This window comes from Manacus vitellinus, unplaced genomic scaffold (genome assembly GCF_001715985.3).
Source record: "Manacus vitellinus isolate BGI_N305 unplaced genomic scaffold, ASM171598v3 scaffold_21_pilon, whole genome shotgun sequence".
In the NCBI taxonomy this organism is placed as follows: Eukaryota; Metazoa; Chordata; class Aves; order Passeriformes; family Pipridae; genus Manacus; species Manacus vitellinus.
This window is the reverse complement of record NW_021939546.1, coordinates 12,979,000-12,996,586: the sequence shown is the minus strand read 5'-3', so window position 1 is coordinate 12,996,586 and position 17,587 is coordinate 12,979,000. Positions and strand designations below refer to the sequence as shown.

Sequence of the window (17,587 nt, the reverse complement as noted above, 5' to 3'; positions counted from 1 at the left end):
CCAGTTTTGTAACAACCTTATTTAAAAAGACAGGAGGACAAGATGCACTTTGGTCCTCCCTTGAGGACCTGGCAAGGGAGGACAGGCCATGGCAGCTCTGGTAACTACCCACCATCCATCCCATCCACCCTCACAGCTGCTGCAGCTAAAGAGACACTGCACCAGGAATGGGAAGTACTTTCCAAACGAAAATGTTTTATTGATCTAGTGACCTAAGTTGCTTGAAAGCCTTCCGAATAATAAATATTTTTCACTTAAAACCTTCACCACATGCCATTTTTCTTTGTTGTATTATGTTATTAATATACCCAGGAGACTATAATACAAACTATGAACCTACTTCTGACAAAAACATGCTGAAAACTTTTTGGTAAAGGAACAAACTTTCATTGAAAGCCAAAGATTAAATCATTTTCCCAAGTATAAAGAGTATAGGTTAGCAGTCAGAACTCAGGATTAATATTTGCTCAAGGTCAGTAATGGTTTACAATAAGCCAGTGTGACCTCCCTGTAGAAAGAGTCGTTTTCTTGGCACCAATGCTGTGCTTTAACGTTAACATCTCTCCTGACTTCGATGCTGAACAGCAAGGGTGCCAATGGCTGTGCAGCGAGCTCATCCCAGGAACTTATAAAAAATGTTTTTCTTCATCCTGCTTCAGCTTCCCCATATGAAAAAGACAGTAAGAGTAATTCCTCACCCACCCCAAGTCTGAGGAGTGCTCCCTGAGGGGTGGACGGTCACATTGCTGGATGCACGTGCATCCCCCCAGGAACACACCGGACACAGCTGTTGGTGAAAGCATTTCCCTAAACCTGGTTCTAAGGGTCCTCTCTACCATACTGAGTGTGAATAGCTGTAGGAAATAACACAGGGGCTGGGCTGCCCACAGCACTGCTGCCCTTCTTCTCTTTCTCCGCTGCTGGAAAAACAGAGTTTGAGCAAATATTTTATACTCTATGGACACTTTTATACAAGATTCGAGTCTGCTACAGTCCCCTGATTGCTACGTAGAAACTGGGAAAGCAAAAGAGAGAGACCAAAATGATAATAAGCCTGGAGTTTGGTGTGAACAGAAGAGAATACACTGTGAAGGAGGGCGGGGACTGCCAGAGACATTATTAATAGGTTTTACCCTTGAGCTCTGGCAGCTACTTGTTCTATACACAGAGGAAAAGGATTAATCAAGCCTTGCACGTAAAGGTTCTTTCTATGGTCTGCCAAAATATTTAAAGCACTATATACAAAGTGTGAGCCTTATTATTATACACATTCAATGTAATCATCTTATGCTACAGTTAAGGCCAGGATGACAATAAAGTAGATTATTGTGCACTATAACCAATTCAATTCCAACACAACGGGACATGGCTTAGTCACTTAGTTCAGATCTGGTATTTGAGCTTATTTTTCTTATGCTGGACTAAACTGTGATTTAAGAGATTTAATCAAGCTTTGGAAAATGCTTTCTTTGCTAAAGAAGAAGAAAGAACTAAAAGTCTGCACCTGGTAACCGTAATCATTTCCAATTTTCAGCTCATTTTGCTTCCTACTTTGTGGAAATTCACCTTAGTAAATAATTGTTCCCTAAAATCACCAGGGCTGAAAGGATGACAACACATCAGAGGAACAAGTTTCAAGAAAACAACTGAAGCTGGAGGATTGTACAGAGGCTACTGAAGAACAGCAGCTCCTGCTGATCCCTCCTACGCCAGTTCCCAAAGGGCTAAAGCAGCAGACATATATTTTCTTAAATCAAATAATTACAGTAAATGCATGGGAAACAGTGAAACTGAATACTAGGTCAAAGCTGCAGGTCACTAGCAATATATAGCAAGGCTGACACAATTTCTTCATGTCAATGGCCTACACTCAAAGGCAAACAAAATGGTGCTCGGCACTGTGAGCCTTCCTTGACAAGGTTCCAAAGACCTTCTGCACCTTCCAGGTGAGGTGGGTCTTCCTTAGAATCTTTGATCTGCAAAATTTGGGAATTTAAGACAATGGCATACCTTCAGACTACTAAAACACACAGGCAAAAAATAAATTCTCCCTCCCCCAACCATAAATTGCAAGTAAAAGCAGAAGAAAAAAAAAACCAACCCAAAGCTGAAATAAGCATAAAAGTGTTTCCCTTGTACTTCACAGGGCCCAGGAGCAGAACAAAATGAAGCTGTCACACATACACTTGGGTTTCCCATTGTGAGTAGCCACCCAGGTACTTCACGAAAATCACCTACTTCTGCACCACCAGTTTATTAAAATTAAAAATCCCTCTTTAAACCTGTCACTGTGCATAGGCCATAGCTGACCACTCACCTCCCTTTTCTGGGATCTGAGAAGCAAATGGGCTCTTTATGACAGAAGGTGCATGTGAGTCCTTCTTTAGAAGATACTTCCATTCAAAACAGTTAAGTCTCACAGTACTGAAGAACAACCTGACAAGAGCCTGACAGGGTTAGAAGGAAGAAGAGGAGGAGAGAAGAAAGAAAAGAGCACTACATGTTGTTTGTCAGACAATGCAGCACCTGGCTCCTACCTACACTTAGAGTCTAGAAAGCAAGAAGACACAAGCTTTGAATCCAAAAACGGTAAAAATTCAAGTGTAATGGTTTAAATTACTAAAATCTACCCAAATCCAGCCCATGTAAATCCGGCCCTTCAGCAGTAAATCTGGCAATGCTCATTTCCTTCATGTACTGCAAGCGAATTATACTTTGCTCCTGCTCCTCAAGGGTCTGCAGCTTCCTCAGCTGATGCTTTGACCTGTGTTTTCCTTTGATTTCCCTCAGCACCTACTGCTTCTGCCTCACTTTTGATTCACAACAAGCTTTTGCCGCTGTATCTATTCGCATCTCAACTCCACTGGAATCTGGACACTTTAGCACTTGGCACAGTAACCATGCTGAAAATATCCCAACAACTGAAAGTGTCAAATATTTAATTAGATAATGAGAACAGCTTTATCTCAGGCAGAAATTAAAGTGGGCACAAAACCTGGCTCTGCCACCACTACGGAGGGTGTGACTGGCAGGACACAGGCTGCTCCACGTCTCAGCAAGGCCGAATGGGTACACAGAAGAAAAATACATTTTAGGGGGAATTATGCTAAGGAATCAGCAGTCAGACTTCATGACTTGCTTCCCTATAGAAAAACAGAGGGGGGGTGTTTCCCAACTTGGTTATATGAAGTCACGGCTCCACCTGTGTATTCAGACACATCCTCAAAGATGTACTAGTCTGGATTTAGGACAACATCAACCTTGAGCCATGACATTTCAGGTCAGTGAGAGCCATCACAGCTCAGGATATCATCAGCTTTAGAGTACAGCCCAGTTCTGCAGTGAAAAAACACCCCAAGTGACAGGACCATCACATGAGAAATGCAGGTATACTAATGTTCTTTTCTAGTTTAAAAGAACATATATTATTTATCAACTAATATTTTGACGGTATCAAATAAGAACTTCATTAAAAGAAAGCCTTAAAATGTAACTCTTTTTTGCAGAGTGAGAGAAGAATTAAAAATCAAAGGAGAACTGAAGTCAGACTGAAGTCACTTGCAGACATCTCTCATCTTTTCAGCTCAGAAGAACTTTATGATTAATTCTTTAATAGCTAACTGGCATTTTACAAAACACCATTAGAAAGACCATGTAATGGTGAATGTATCAGGAAAAAAAAAGGAAAAAAGACTAGATACAGAAGACTATCATTACCCCGAGATGACCTTAACATCGAAATTTGCATCTTTTTAAATGAGTAATTACAGTGGTTGCAACCACGCTGGATTAGTTTCTGGTTAGACCAGATTACTCATGATTTAAAATTTCTAGATTTGTTAATAGCTATAACAGAAGTTGCTACTTTGTATTACTACAAGTAACTGAGCTTAGACCTAGAATACTTTCAGGAAGATGCTAAAGTTGGAGCACTACAGCATTAAGCCCAGCTGAACAAAAACATACACTGCACTGAGGACAGAGTTGGATTTCTAAAAATCTTTCTCATCTTTCACCCATTACTAGGACCTGAATAACAGCCTAAGGTTGGGCCTCTCTTCGTACAGTAGGAGACAAAGCAAAGCAAACCAAAATAAAATTACAAACAAAAAAACCAAGACACGCTAGTGAAGGAAAAGCTGCCTGGATGGTTAATAATGCACTACTCATCTATGTATTTTCACAATTTAAATATTATTTTTTATAATTTTTAGCTGCAGTTACAAAGTCCAGTTTTTGGCCAAAATTAGAACGTATTTTTTTGCTATGATAAGGAGACACCAGCATATTACTTGTCTGGAGACAGCGTAGCTTCTGCAGTGAAATAAAGAGGAGAAATGTCATTAGTCTAAAATTCAGTGGTCCCCAACAGTGAAAACAGTAGGAGAGAACCATTTCCAGCACATATCACAAGCTTGTATTGAAAAGCAAGAGACAAGACAGCAACTGAACCCTCTCTTGCTTGTGCCACTTGGGGCAGTGAGTTAAACCTCACAGCCCAGAAGCAATAAACTGGCCATGGCAAGGACCAGAGTTCAGATGTTCCATCATTTACTCTTAGAAGAACTCTCTGTACAAAGATCAGAGCTGCAACAAATCCAATCCTCACCCTTTGCAAGGCTAAACTCATGGTAGGACAATTCCCTCATCTTGAAACATTCAGCCCAACAGAAAGAAAAAGCAAATGGATAGTGGATGACCTGAAGATTATCATTTACAGTTTTACATCAACCTCAAATTCTATTAAAACAAAACAACTTCTATTCCCTTCTTGCTTGGAAAAGACTGGGACCATTCTGTCTGTGGTTGTGGACTGTTTCAGTATTATCCAACTGCATAAACGAAACTAGTGTCAAAATTAAGTTTTAAATGGCTTGAGGTTTATAGGAATTAAAGAAGGAAAAATTAAATTTGAAACTCTGCTTGTTTACTAGCACTAATTAAATATGCCAGATTTCTGGGCAGGCTTCCTAGCCTGTGGCTACTACGTTACTGGCTTGTAAAACAGTCAACAAGTGCACGAGTACAAAGCACAAATACAATAACAGAGATTTCGTGTACAGTCCTGCCCTTAGTTTATAAAGAAAAAAAACGTACTAGAACCAATCTGTAACTATAAAGACCTATGCTAACCCTCTAGACTATATTAGTAATATAAAAAAGGGCCAAGTCTACAATGGTTGCTTTCGCAGAGACAGTTAAAAAAAAAAAAAAAGTAAATGCAGAGAGAGGTAAAAAGCAATAAGCACAACCAAAATGAACAGGAAGCCTTAAAAGACCAGTTTACTTCTAAAAATTCCATGCTTCTGGGCTCTGCTTTCAAAATAATTTGCTATTAAAAATAAAAGGGAGGTTTTGCACTGCAACAGAAGAGGTGGGTCTGATTATTCCCACCACAGAAGCCACGCTCCTCACAAATAGATTTTATTATTATATTGGAATTCACTATAAAATAGGTTTATTCTAAAGAGCTGGAATTGCACATTTAATGGGAGCATAGGCTATATTGATAAGTGTATAGTCCTTTACACTCTACACTTTTAAAACAGGTAATATCTTCGCGTTCTACATTTTAAAGAAACCAGGACAACAAGCCCACAGTCTGTGAGGAAGCTACAAACCGACCAAGAAAGAACAAACTAAAGCCAACTCAGAAAAAAGGAGCCTCTGGAGACAGAACAAAATGCAATGGTACCTGCATCACCTCCAGGTAGGGAGGGGAAGAAGAAGGAGGGACAGTAAGAGGCCACGGATTAAACACTGTTCTTTGCACATCCTTCTTTCAGGAAAAGCTCCCCATTTACTTTCTGTGGCTGAAGCAGCCGTTTCTACAAAAGCAGCAAGCAACTCTTAATGAAAAAAAACTTGAGGACAATTTGTTGCCTCGACAGCTTTAATGTGAACAGCCTTTCACAGCAACTCAAATTAACGTGTGTTCCCACTGTACAGTAGTCTTGCTCAGCTTTAAGGAAACCAGGAATTATGCATCAATAAAAATTCAGCCACGCCAAATATTCTGCTGTAAAAAGAGGCATAAACATATAACTCTCCAGTTTCCAGAATCACGTACGTGAGGCAAGGGGAAATTATATAAAAATAACTAGGTTTTTGTTTACATCTCAGATTTAGAAGAGCAATTGCAGAAACTAAACTGCTTCCACAGAGGCATTGATTTAATTAGCCTGCATAGCAAGCTTTATTTGTATTCAGACCCCTGACATACATTGATACAAAAGAAAAAAAATACACAGTGGATACACACAAAATAATTGCCTACATTTTTTCTATGCCAGATGCAGGTAGGAATTCTCAAACACACTTTCATGGGCTCTTCCCTACACGCAAGTGATCCTTTTATAATATACACTAACTACGTATGTTTTCAATTAAAAACACGACTGGATCGATTGGATCATGTATTTTTTCAAACCAGCCAAAAACCAAACACAAACTAAAGCCACGAAGGAATTTCTGGAAGTACAAACCATAACATACAACATACAACAGTTCTACTTTTGGCAACAAGAATAATCACCTCTGATTTTGAAACAAAGTTAGAACTGACAGCAGTGCATAAATACAAGCTGTCATTCAGCAATGAAATAACTACAGTAATGAACAGTACTCAGAAATTCTAAAAAACCCCTAACTAGTCAAAATCTCAGCTTGGCAAAAAAGCACAAAATGATGAAGTAACAGCAGAACACTGGTTTCTTACTTTTTGATAACTGTTAATCTCAATTTTGGGTCTTACTATTCAAAGGGATGACGATGTGTTCCTCAGAGATGTGATCACTGGATTCTCCTCAGGACACAAACACTGGCAGGGAGTGGGACATTTTTGCTTAAGGTAACAAACGGGGCTAGTAAGAATGGGCTCTCACACTTTTTTCCCCACTGTATTTTGATCCACATTAGTACAGACTTTGACTGCTTGTCCCTCCTCATGTTAGATTTAAAAGCCAAAACATCCCAGAATTTTGCGAATAAATACAGCTCAGTTTAGCTTTCACCTCTTCACCATACAGTAACTTTTCAGGCACTGCCCAGTGATAAAAGCATTTATGAGCTACCTATCAGCATCTAGAATGTAGGAAACAAAAGTACCTAAGACAACTTCAGAACACAGCAATGAAGGGGCAGAGTTCTTTGCAGTAAGTTACTCAACTGTGCTTCAGCTCCAGCATTTGGCATTTCTGATGTTCATGGCATTCTTGATTTACAGGTTCATTATAACTTCATTTATGCACATAACACTTATGAGGTCACTGCTTAGTAGGGCAGTATCACCTTGTTTTATTACAGTAACCCATCATTCAGAAAACATTAACTCTTTCTGTTTATGGATAAAATTGTCATTAAAAAAGGCAAAGAACCAGATCACACAGAGCAGCCCAAATCAACCTGGAAGATGTTTTACAACAGATCACTTGCAAAAACAATTGTCATGTTTTTAAAAAGTTTAGGAGAAATGAAAGCAGTTAAGTCTTTGAAGTGATCACTTTCCAAAGGGAACTATTTTTCTACTATAAAAGTAAGCTATTGGAAGAACTACATAAGATTATACTCTTGTTTGATATTTGCATTCTGCTGGATCCTGAAAGTGCTGACCAAAGCTGTACATAGGGGTAACAAAACCACAAATCTGATCTCAGAATTTAAAAGCTGCCATCAGGTGGCCAAACTGGAAGCAGGAGCAGCAAACAAATGCAAGGACTGAAGAAACATAAACATCACTTTTTCTCCTTTACAGAGAATAATATGGACCTGACAAAGGACAGATGAGACTACTGTTTTAATGTAGCAGAACTGGCTCCTACCAAGGAGTCCTCTGGTACTTCCACAGCGTGCCCTGAGCCCCTGCAGGATGTACAAGCTCAGGGGCTGCTCTGCCCCTGTGCGTGCAAAGAACCACCTTATCTACAAATTTAATCGTGTACACTCAGGAGTAGTGGCTTGTTAATGCAAAGGAAAATATATTTAATTTTCCCCTCTATGCCCAGTGCCTTTGTACAAAAAAACCCGGAGAATTAGTACACTGAAAGGAAATTAGAGACAGTGGAGTGGTAAGAACAGCAGTGCATAACAATGTAACACACAATAAACTACACGATAATAAATACTACAGGTGTCTGACATGCAGGAATGCAAGTGCTGAAACTGAAAATCTAGGTTCAAAAATGATCTGTAGCTCACACTGGATGCAGTGTTACATCAGCTGCTTCCTGCAGGTCATTTTAACAAGTACTATTCTGATTCTAAAGGTGGGAAAGCCAACAGTTAATAACCCTGTTCTGAGAGCAGCATTCTACATTTATACTACTGACAAACATTCATGAGCTATGCCCCTGTGAGATGAAAAAGTAATATTGCATTCATTTTAAAAAGCAAAGAAAGTATGAGACACAAACATTAAGTGGATTTCTCAAGGCCACAAAGCCAAGTAGAGAAGTCAGATCTCTTTGTAAATCAATTACAAGGCATTCTTAATGCAAACAGATGATAACACACCAATTCCTATTAAATTTTATCCCTTCCAGTACCAGATCACCTGTAGATCTAGATAACTCTTCCTCTGTAAACACAAAGGTTGCTTATTTTAATGGTTCTCTACAACAAACAAACAGATTAACACTTCTGTTTTTTTCCAAAGACAAGAACAGATTACAAGACAACTTTTCTGCAAATCATTTAAGTCAGTGGTTGTCCAGGACATGAGAAGTCATTTTTTACCCCAGGCAGGAGGTTATTTCCCATCACACATGAAGGTCTACAATCTGTATAATATCCCTAATATCTTACCCCTTCTTTTCAGCTGACAAATATCAAGGGCATTAAAAAAATGCTTAAGTCTGCTTTTTTCCAGGTTGCTTTGCTCATATAATTACGTAAATCAGAAAACATATAGAGTGCTGAGCTCTAAAACTAAACAGCCATGAGGTACATCTAAAACAAACACGTGAAAGAGGCATATTCCTTAAATATGAAATATATCCTATTTTCTCAAAGGAAAAGATATAGAAAAACACACCAGCAAGCACTAATTTGTCTCACTGATCTATCCCCCCAATAGCCAGAGGCTACTTTTAGCTACACTGACTCAACATAGGAATCTGAATTGTATAAATCAATGTCTCAACATTTTGTTTAGGAAGAGTTACAGAAGAAAAACAGAGTGTAATCATTTGCTAGCACAGTGGCTCCAGAGGTCTGGGAGTGCGTGCAAGAAGAATGGAGCTGAATGTGGGAAGGGTCCATTATTCTTTCAATAGTGTCTGGTGCTGCAAAGTATGTGCTTGCATACTTTCCTACTGGAAAAGCTTAAGTCTTCAGTAGCTCCTTGGTCTGGGAAAATGGCAGGCACCCAAATGCTAACCCAGGGATCTAGGAAGGAGATCTACCTGAAGAACAATATTTTTCAAGTGGCCTTAGAAGTGAAAAAAGGCCATAAAAAGAAGTCTCATTCCCAAGGGATTTTACTCCTTCTGTCTGGCTGCTGTTTGTCAGGTGCCATTCCCTGCACACATCCCCAGCACATTCTAATGCAAGAATGGAGAGAGGGCCTCTCTGAAAATAATCACACTTGCTGAAAGACCAGCCCTGCATAAATACCTCTCACAACAGTACAAACAGAAATCAGACTTCTTGCCCGATACTTTAGTTGAAATTTATGGCACTGCTGGCCGTGATTCTGTTATTACTATTCTACCTGGCTAAGGCTCAAAGTCACAGAAGTGGGAATTTCAGAGGTATTTTCAGAAATGATGTAGCTCATTTGAGGGGAAAAAAACCCAACCAAAAAAATATACTTAGTTCTACAAACGCTGCACCAATGCATCAGTGAACAAAGCTATATCCTACCCATATATGTATACACGTATGAACACATGTACCACAGGGATGGGACAGAGCAGTTAAGGACACACGTGGCCTCTGAAATTACATTTAATGCTACTCCTTGGGAATAATAAAGCAAAGGGGGGAAAAACAAAATCAAAGGGAATACTGGAAGACAGTCTCTTGTGCTTTTGCAAATATCACCAGCTGCTGGACGATTAATATGCAGAAAAACTATAAGTTGAGCTTAAACATAAATTTCCCCGATTTCTTACTGGTCTGCTTCCAACCCTCAGAGTTTAATTAAAGTCTATCTGTCAGATTTTTCTGTCTGAAGGCCTTAAATTATTCCCTTTTTAAATCTCCCTGTACTGACTGACCCAGATTTTTTAAACTCTTGAGCTTCCACTAACCTAATTACGAAGACACACACACACACACACATATTTTTTTAAAAGGTTAAAGAATTTCAAGATGATTGAAATATAATAAGTAATACCAACAGCTGCTGCTGGCCAGTATGCAGGTACATGCAAGTCATCCTTAGAATGAGTAACTGGGCAAGATATAGCATTCTGTACTGCCAGTTCACATATCAAGATCTAATAGCCACCTCCTCTTAATTCTTAACAAAGTATATATTTGGTGCCTGGGGAAGGAAAGTTCTACAAGAAATCTCCAAGAGAAGCGGATACGAAGTTTTACTGCTTGTAAAAGGTATCTCTATCTAATCTTCTCTAGCTAGGAAAAAGGTGCTATAAATTTGCTGAAGAAAGGAAGGATTTAAAGCCAGAGAAAATTAGGATTTCTCAAGGAGAAACACAGAGAACATGCTGCCCTTAGGAATAGATCTCTGCTATTTACTCGATCTACTGGAAGAACTCCCGGGGAGCATGTCTTAGCAAGAGAAAGGAAAGTTTGCTATGCTCTTCATTTCCTGTGTAATTCCAGAAACTGCCAGCACAATGCTGTTTGGGGAGAACCACACTACAGCTATTCAACAGGGAATTCAGCATTGTATTCTGAATGAATGGAAACATTCTGAAAGATATATATTTGCTGCGAATAAAGTAGAATGCGGACCCAGTAAGGATGTGAGGCCGCGTACACCTCCAACCAGCTAATTGTAAATTCGGACTCTTTCCGTTATGACTTTTTCAATATTCTTAGCAGCATGAAACATCACAGTAAATTACCCAGGCTAGAGTTCACGGTAGCCACAAAGTAAGTGTAATAAATCAGCACTAAAAATATTATGCAACTGCAGTTCAACTGATACCAAGTGTAGCTGATTTTAATGGAGAGGCTATCTACTTTGATGTATCCCTGCAAGGTAGTGATTTGGGATCTCAGTGACTAAGATGAAGGAAAGGTTCTCCAAAATCTGGATTTCTTAGAATAAACTACATGAATGGTTCCCTGCAAAAATCCCAAGGGTATTTCCCTCCTGCCCACAGCAAAAGTCTTCTACTAAGCACAACGATTTAAAGGATTTAAAAAATGCATCAATAACGCAGAACAGTAAGGGAACCCCAAACTCTGGCTGGGCTCATGAGCCAGGACCTCAGCCCTAAGCAGAATCAGACCTTTTAACTGAAGAGGAACAGTCACATGCCTCATTTCACCCTTACTTTGCTTTAAACTAGGCCGTTTCCTCCCCCCCATATTCCACATTGGCTGATAAATTCCCCAACGGCGGGTGTTAACTAACTCCGCATTCCAGTCTGCTCTGCGTCATGGAGTTCCACATCCCGCTGATGAGGAACACATGGTGGACATGTGGTAGGGGAGAGCCTGACAGCGCTCACACAAGCAGGGATAACTCCTCTGACCTTTGGCTTTTTTCTCTCTGTACCATCCCAACCACACAATGAGGAGTCTGTGCCCCTCTGTCACGTACTGGTCATTCTGGGATCACTGGACACAAGCTGAATCCTTAAGATTTCTACAGGCAGTTACACTGAATACACCTTTTGGCTGAAAAGTAAGCAACTGATCATTCTGTGTCTCTGCCCATATCAAACCTTTCAGATGAACTTTTAGACCATACAGGTTACACCTGGAACAACTGGGGTAAATGTCACAAAAAACAACTGATGATGGTTATGTTTCCCCACCAACTCTGTGAAATAAGCTAACTCACAGCCTTGCTAAAAAGTACACAGTGGCAACTGCATTAAAGTATTGGCAACTGTATTAAAGTACTAAGACATCTTCTAAAACGAACAGACCATTTGTCATCTTTTCAAGACCCGAGCCTGGCTTAGAGTAACAATGAACTTCAACTTCAGTGTTGTCCAGCCTGGTGACTCATCCAGAGCACTGCATTTACCAAGTCACATGGACTTGAGGGTGTCCAAGCAATACAGTCATCCCTTCCTCCTTTGAAACCTCTGAAAAGTAAAACCAAATCACAGGCTAAGTGCTGGTCTGAGACCGCAGCAGACAGACAGACAGACAAATGACTAATGACAATCCACACAACATACATTTACCAACGATTAGGAACCAAATGTTGAGCCTCACACTCTCTGCTTTCAGCCTTGTGTGTGCTGTAACACTGGCAAGAATCTTGCAGTAAAATGAAAACCATTGCCAATAAGCTTTTCTATAGCTGGATTCAATAGAAGTTCTGCTAATATTCCAGATTCTAAGATTCATGAGATTCATGACCTCTTACCTGTACAAGCTGTCAAGACACAGCATGACCCTTCTTTTATAAATAGGACCTGGATATGCCGTACATTCCTTTCAACCCCCCTGCCAATGAGTGAATAAAATACCATGGCACCAGCAAAACACAATAAAATCCTGTGGAAGCAACAGTATTAAAAATCAGTAATAGCACTATGTTCTTTAAAATATAGAGTCAACATCTCACTAGCTGCTTTTATAGTATGTTCGCAATTATTGTACAAGTGTAACATATATAAAAGCACCAAATTAAGTTTTCCTTATATTTGGCTACATTAATTTTAGAAATAGTAAATAATTTAAAAAATACTCCATTTCTAAGTTGAAGCCTACATTCATCCTCAACATATTTACAGAAAAAACAGAGCAAGTTGAGCAAAATTTAAATGCATGATAAAAAGGGCAAACCTTGTGAGAAAACAAATGCCTTTTATTTACAGCAGCTACTGTTAGTGAACTGAGAAACTTCTAAACAAAACCTAAAAGGGCATCCTGAGAACATCTACTCCTAGCTCATGGCTCAAACAACTCTTCACAGGCCAATATCTTTTTCTGAAATGTTCAGCAAAATCCTCTTTTCTGAAGAAATATGATTAAAGCTATACCAACATTTTTAAAGTGTGGTTATAGTCTAAGAAGTTAGTGTGTAAAAGTCACACCCTCTTATTCAATAGACTTAGTTCCCCTGTTTTGATTCAGTCAGATCCGCTTGCTTTACTGGCTAAAATAACTTTTTACAACTTTCTAAATTCCTATTAGTACTGTGAAACCAATTCAGTTCTGGGAAGGGGAACCAGATTCTTTTCTGGCCTGTGCATCTGCAAAAGGATTATTACCTAAATCAACACACATGATTTCTCCTTTTGTGATGGAGGAGACAAAAAGAACCTCACTTATTTTCTAGATGCTAGTCAGAAAACTTTATTTTTAATTATGAAAAGAGTAGACCTGGACTAACTGCAAGAGCACATCTGGACTAACTAAGACATGAAGATCTGCATGTGGCTCTGTAAAAGCCATATTTTAGAGAAAAAAAAAATATATATAGCAACTTTCTGTGGCATTCCTCAACATATCACTTGAATGCAAAGGAAACTTAGTTTCAAGCAGGAGAACACCACCAAAGCTAGGACGTGTATTCACCCTGTAGACAGACCAGCAAAGAATTTTTGCTCCCTGGTCTGGCCTGAACTGCTCCTCAGAATTTCCCTACTGAGTTGCACTATTGCATCCCCTGCTCCCTTGCCAGTGGCACTGCTTGTGGGGACATCGCCCTAATGCACAAAGTAAAAAGAACCAAGTCATTGAAGTCCTGCTGTTTAATCCATTAAAAGTAATGACACTGTTTTTGACACATGTGGCTTATGAAGTACTCAACCATTCGTCCCGCTGGGGGTAAGCTTGGGGTGGTGGCCCCCTTAACCAGCACAGCTGGATCTGGAAGAGGACATCTGACCATGATCTAGCTTAAGATGCTTTACACAGTGGAGCATCTGCCTATACCAGTGTCATTCCCAGGCTTTCTCATGGAAATAGATTTTAAAAGAAAAAAAGAACCACCACAGGAGTGGCAGAGAATTTCAGAGATGCCAATTTCCCAAGGACAGTTTTAGAGAACAGAAACACTAAGGAAGTTGCAGTGTGTTTATATATGATCTACTTACTTAAAACAAATTATCAGCAGAAAAAAAAAAAAAAGGCAATATCCCAAGGCAACAGAAAGGAAATCAAGTGTATCAAAGCTACTTCTGAACTCTCATTACCTACCCACTTGGCAGCGCTGACTTTTGAAATTATACTACACTATTCATTTTTACTCTCAAGATGCAAAGGGAAAAGGAAAAAAAACCTCCCCCATCCTACCCCCCTCTTTTTATTAAAATATCTTAAAAACAGATCTGTATTGTTACTTCAAGGTTACTAATGTTAGTCCTGTATATATTTATAGATGAGGTACTCCTTTCTGTCTGAAGCACATGAGGTAATAAGTAGCTGGGATTGTCACGGTGATTTATTAACATATTCTCTAGGAGAAGCCCTGCACCTGCGTCTGTGCAGACAGAACACCCACGAAGGCTGAACTCACCCTTACACAGCCCACAAGATCTTAAAAGGAAATGCTCCAAATTTAGACCTGCTCCAACAGGTGTCTTTTACTGTCTCACTTTGCATGACCATAAATATCAGAGGTGGAGCAAAAAGCTCCCTGTCCATTGTAATCCTGCTTTGAAAACAAATACCTTTGCCCCCTCCCAAAGCAGAGGCAGCAGCTATGGAATTCTCATCATTTCCTCACTCCTTCATCCTGTCAAGACCCAAGTCAGAGAGATGTCACCGGCAAAACCAGGCTCCAGGGATGAGCACATAACTTTATTTTTTTTCTCTTCAAAGGGCCCTAAGCTGGCTCTGAAACTTCCCCAAACTGTATTTCTTTCATTCTAGTATCTCATCTTGCAGCTATTTGCCAAAGTGAATGACATGCACAGGCTGTTCATGGCTTTTTATAAGCTCTCATTACCCAAACAGGGAACCATTTCCTTGAAAATGCTTTCCCCAGCAGCTTTAGTCTCTCTAGGCACCACCAATAAATTTGTCTTCTTGGCCCATCCCGATGCACACCAAAACGTGCCTGGATGGATGTATTTGATATTGTTTTCCATTTGTTTACTAAGGGAGGATGCTACCTGTGGGACTTGTCATCAGGGTGATTAACAGCACAGGGAAAATAAATGATAATTTTAACAGCTGAATGGAAAGCTTTGCCAGATTTGCTCTGGCAAGCAAAGGAGCAAAATCCTTTTGTGCAAAATCTCTTCTGTGGTGTAACAAGGAGAGGCAATCCCAAACCCAAAATGGCTATCCACGACTTACAAAACCACAGCACAAATCAAAACAACAAATCTGGAAAAGAAATCCTAACCAAACCGAGAAAGAGAATAACAGCTTATACCATAAGCTTAGAAATCCCATTAAAACGTTTCACTCTGTAACACTTTCATTATTACAAAATGCCTGAGTCAAGAGCAAATAAATATTTAATACTCAACAGGTACTCAGGAGAATGTATGTTTTCCCCTGTCCCTCCCCACCAGCTGCTCTTTTATGGCAGGAAAGTGAAGAGCGTGAAATCCAATGATAGGAAGAAGGCAAAGGTCAGGAAAAAGGTTTTTCTTCAAGGATTTAAATTAGCGTTCTACAGCTTTGGATGTTTTGTCAACACAACTTCCCTCCTGTGAGGAAGGGAAGCCAAAAGCCCTTTGAACCATTTCTGTATGGGATCTAGATTTTTTACCAGTAACAAGACTCCTAGCTTTAAAGAAAAGTTCATCTTCCCTCTTCCCATTCCTTTCTCCACTCCCTCCCTGTCCCTCCATCCACTCCCCTCCTTAAAAAGAGAGAGAAAAAAGAAAATAGAAAAAGGATCTGAAGAACAAAACAAGCACTGGAGGAGTTCTAGAGTTCATGTAACAAGACCACTATAACCCTTCAAAGGGACCATTAAAAGCAAAACAAACAAAAGCAACAGCCTCAAGATGTCTATTGTATTTTACAGAGGAATGAATGAGTGTACTGGAAATTCTCCCACCATCTTGCCACAAAGTCTGTTATTTCATCCAAACAAAGTCCAGAGATCAAGAAACAGCCAACATGGCAGCTGAAAGTCAGTCACTTCAAGTGATCCATGAAGAAAACGAGATTGGGCTTGTTTTTTTGTTTCCCTTTTTTTTTTTCCTCTCCTTACTTTACTATGATGTATTAAAAAAAGACTTCAAAGATTGTTTTAAGCGTCGCTTTTGTTTCTCTTGTTTCTCACATGAGAAAGTCAGAGCTTGAGCAGGTCTAGACAACACAGTGGTTAAAACATCCTTAGTTGCCAACACTTTGTCTTCTTAGAGCTCCCACAGTTGTTGCTTCCCTGGATTTGCCTCAATTGAAAATATTTGACACTTTCCACATACTATTTTGCTTCCCTCAGAGCCTCTCCAAGATGGCAGGTGTAAAACACAGAGAGCACACCAGCATGCACAGTAGGCAGTTTAATATGTCAGAGGCTCACCCACATGGATACTGGCCCAATACTTCTGCCTGATGCTTCAAAGTATCTTTTTTATTTTTTTTTCCTTCTTTTTAGCACTTAGCAGATCTTTCTTCTTTGTTCTTCTAGACTATCCTGTCATCTTTGGGCTTTACTTAGAGGGTGGCTAATGCTTTACACTAGCTTTCATAGCTGTGGAAATGTAAGAAAGACAGGGGACACAGATTTTTATCCCATCTGTATGTCACCAACACTCCATTTACCAAATCCCAAACAGTTACGCTCAAGAAGATCTGCTGAAGACAATGTAACTGAACAGGTGCTCCCGAGGGCAAAGTTTAGCCTGCAGGATAAAGCCTGATTAATTTAGCTATAGGAATGAGAATTCTCTGGTTAGATGAACCTGTAAAATCAGAGGTCAACTAAGATCACACATGTTACAGCAATTTCTAAGTCATTATACCACAGCCACCCGCTAGTGTCAGGGGAAAGCCATAAAGACAAGCTTGTCACTAACAGTAGATATAATATTCCTCCCTAGCCCAAAACAGAACTATTGGATTTCATTTGCAAAAAAACCCCAGAATATAACAGTAATGAATTTCCTACTCTATGCAAATCAGCTGCTGTATATGTACACAGGGTCTGCCTGCAGCTTGGTCCCTGCCACGTCCAAGAAAAACGCAGGAAAGAGCCAGCAGAAACATGCTGGGACAGGCTCTTTCCATCACAGCAGTTAACAGGGCCCACTCTTGATCACCTCCCTTCTAGGGCAATCCTTAAACTTGGGCAGAAGAGGGGTCTTCTTTCCACAGGCACAGAGCAGCTCCCTCACATCTGGTAGCGGGATGTTCAAGGAAAGATTACACTGAGTTGTGGCCTACAGCACACACCAGAGGCATTTTCACAGCAGAGATTTATCTGAGAGCAGCCCCCAGATGTCCGTATCCTTGACTTAAAAGGTCCACATGGATGAATTCCCAGCTCTCAAATGGCTGTCCCACAGGTGTCTCATCTCAC

General features: G+C 39.9%; 1 protein-coding gene across 1 annotated transcript in view; it reads right to left on the bottom strand.

Moving 5' to 3' along the window:
- The window catches only part of EIF2B3 (eukaryotic translation initiation factor 2B subunit gamma), a 99,842-nt gene that overhangs the window by 55,084 nt on the left and 27,171 nt on the right, over positions 1 to 17,587 (bottom strand). The gene's annotated exons all lie outside the window — the stretch shown is intronic.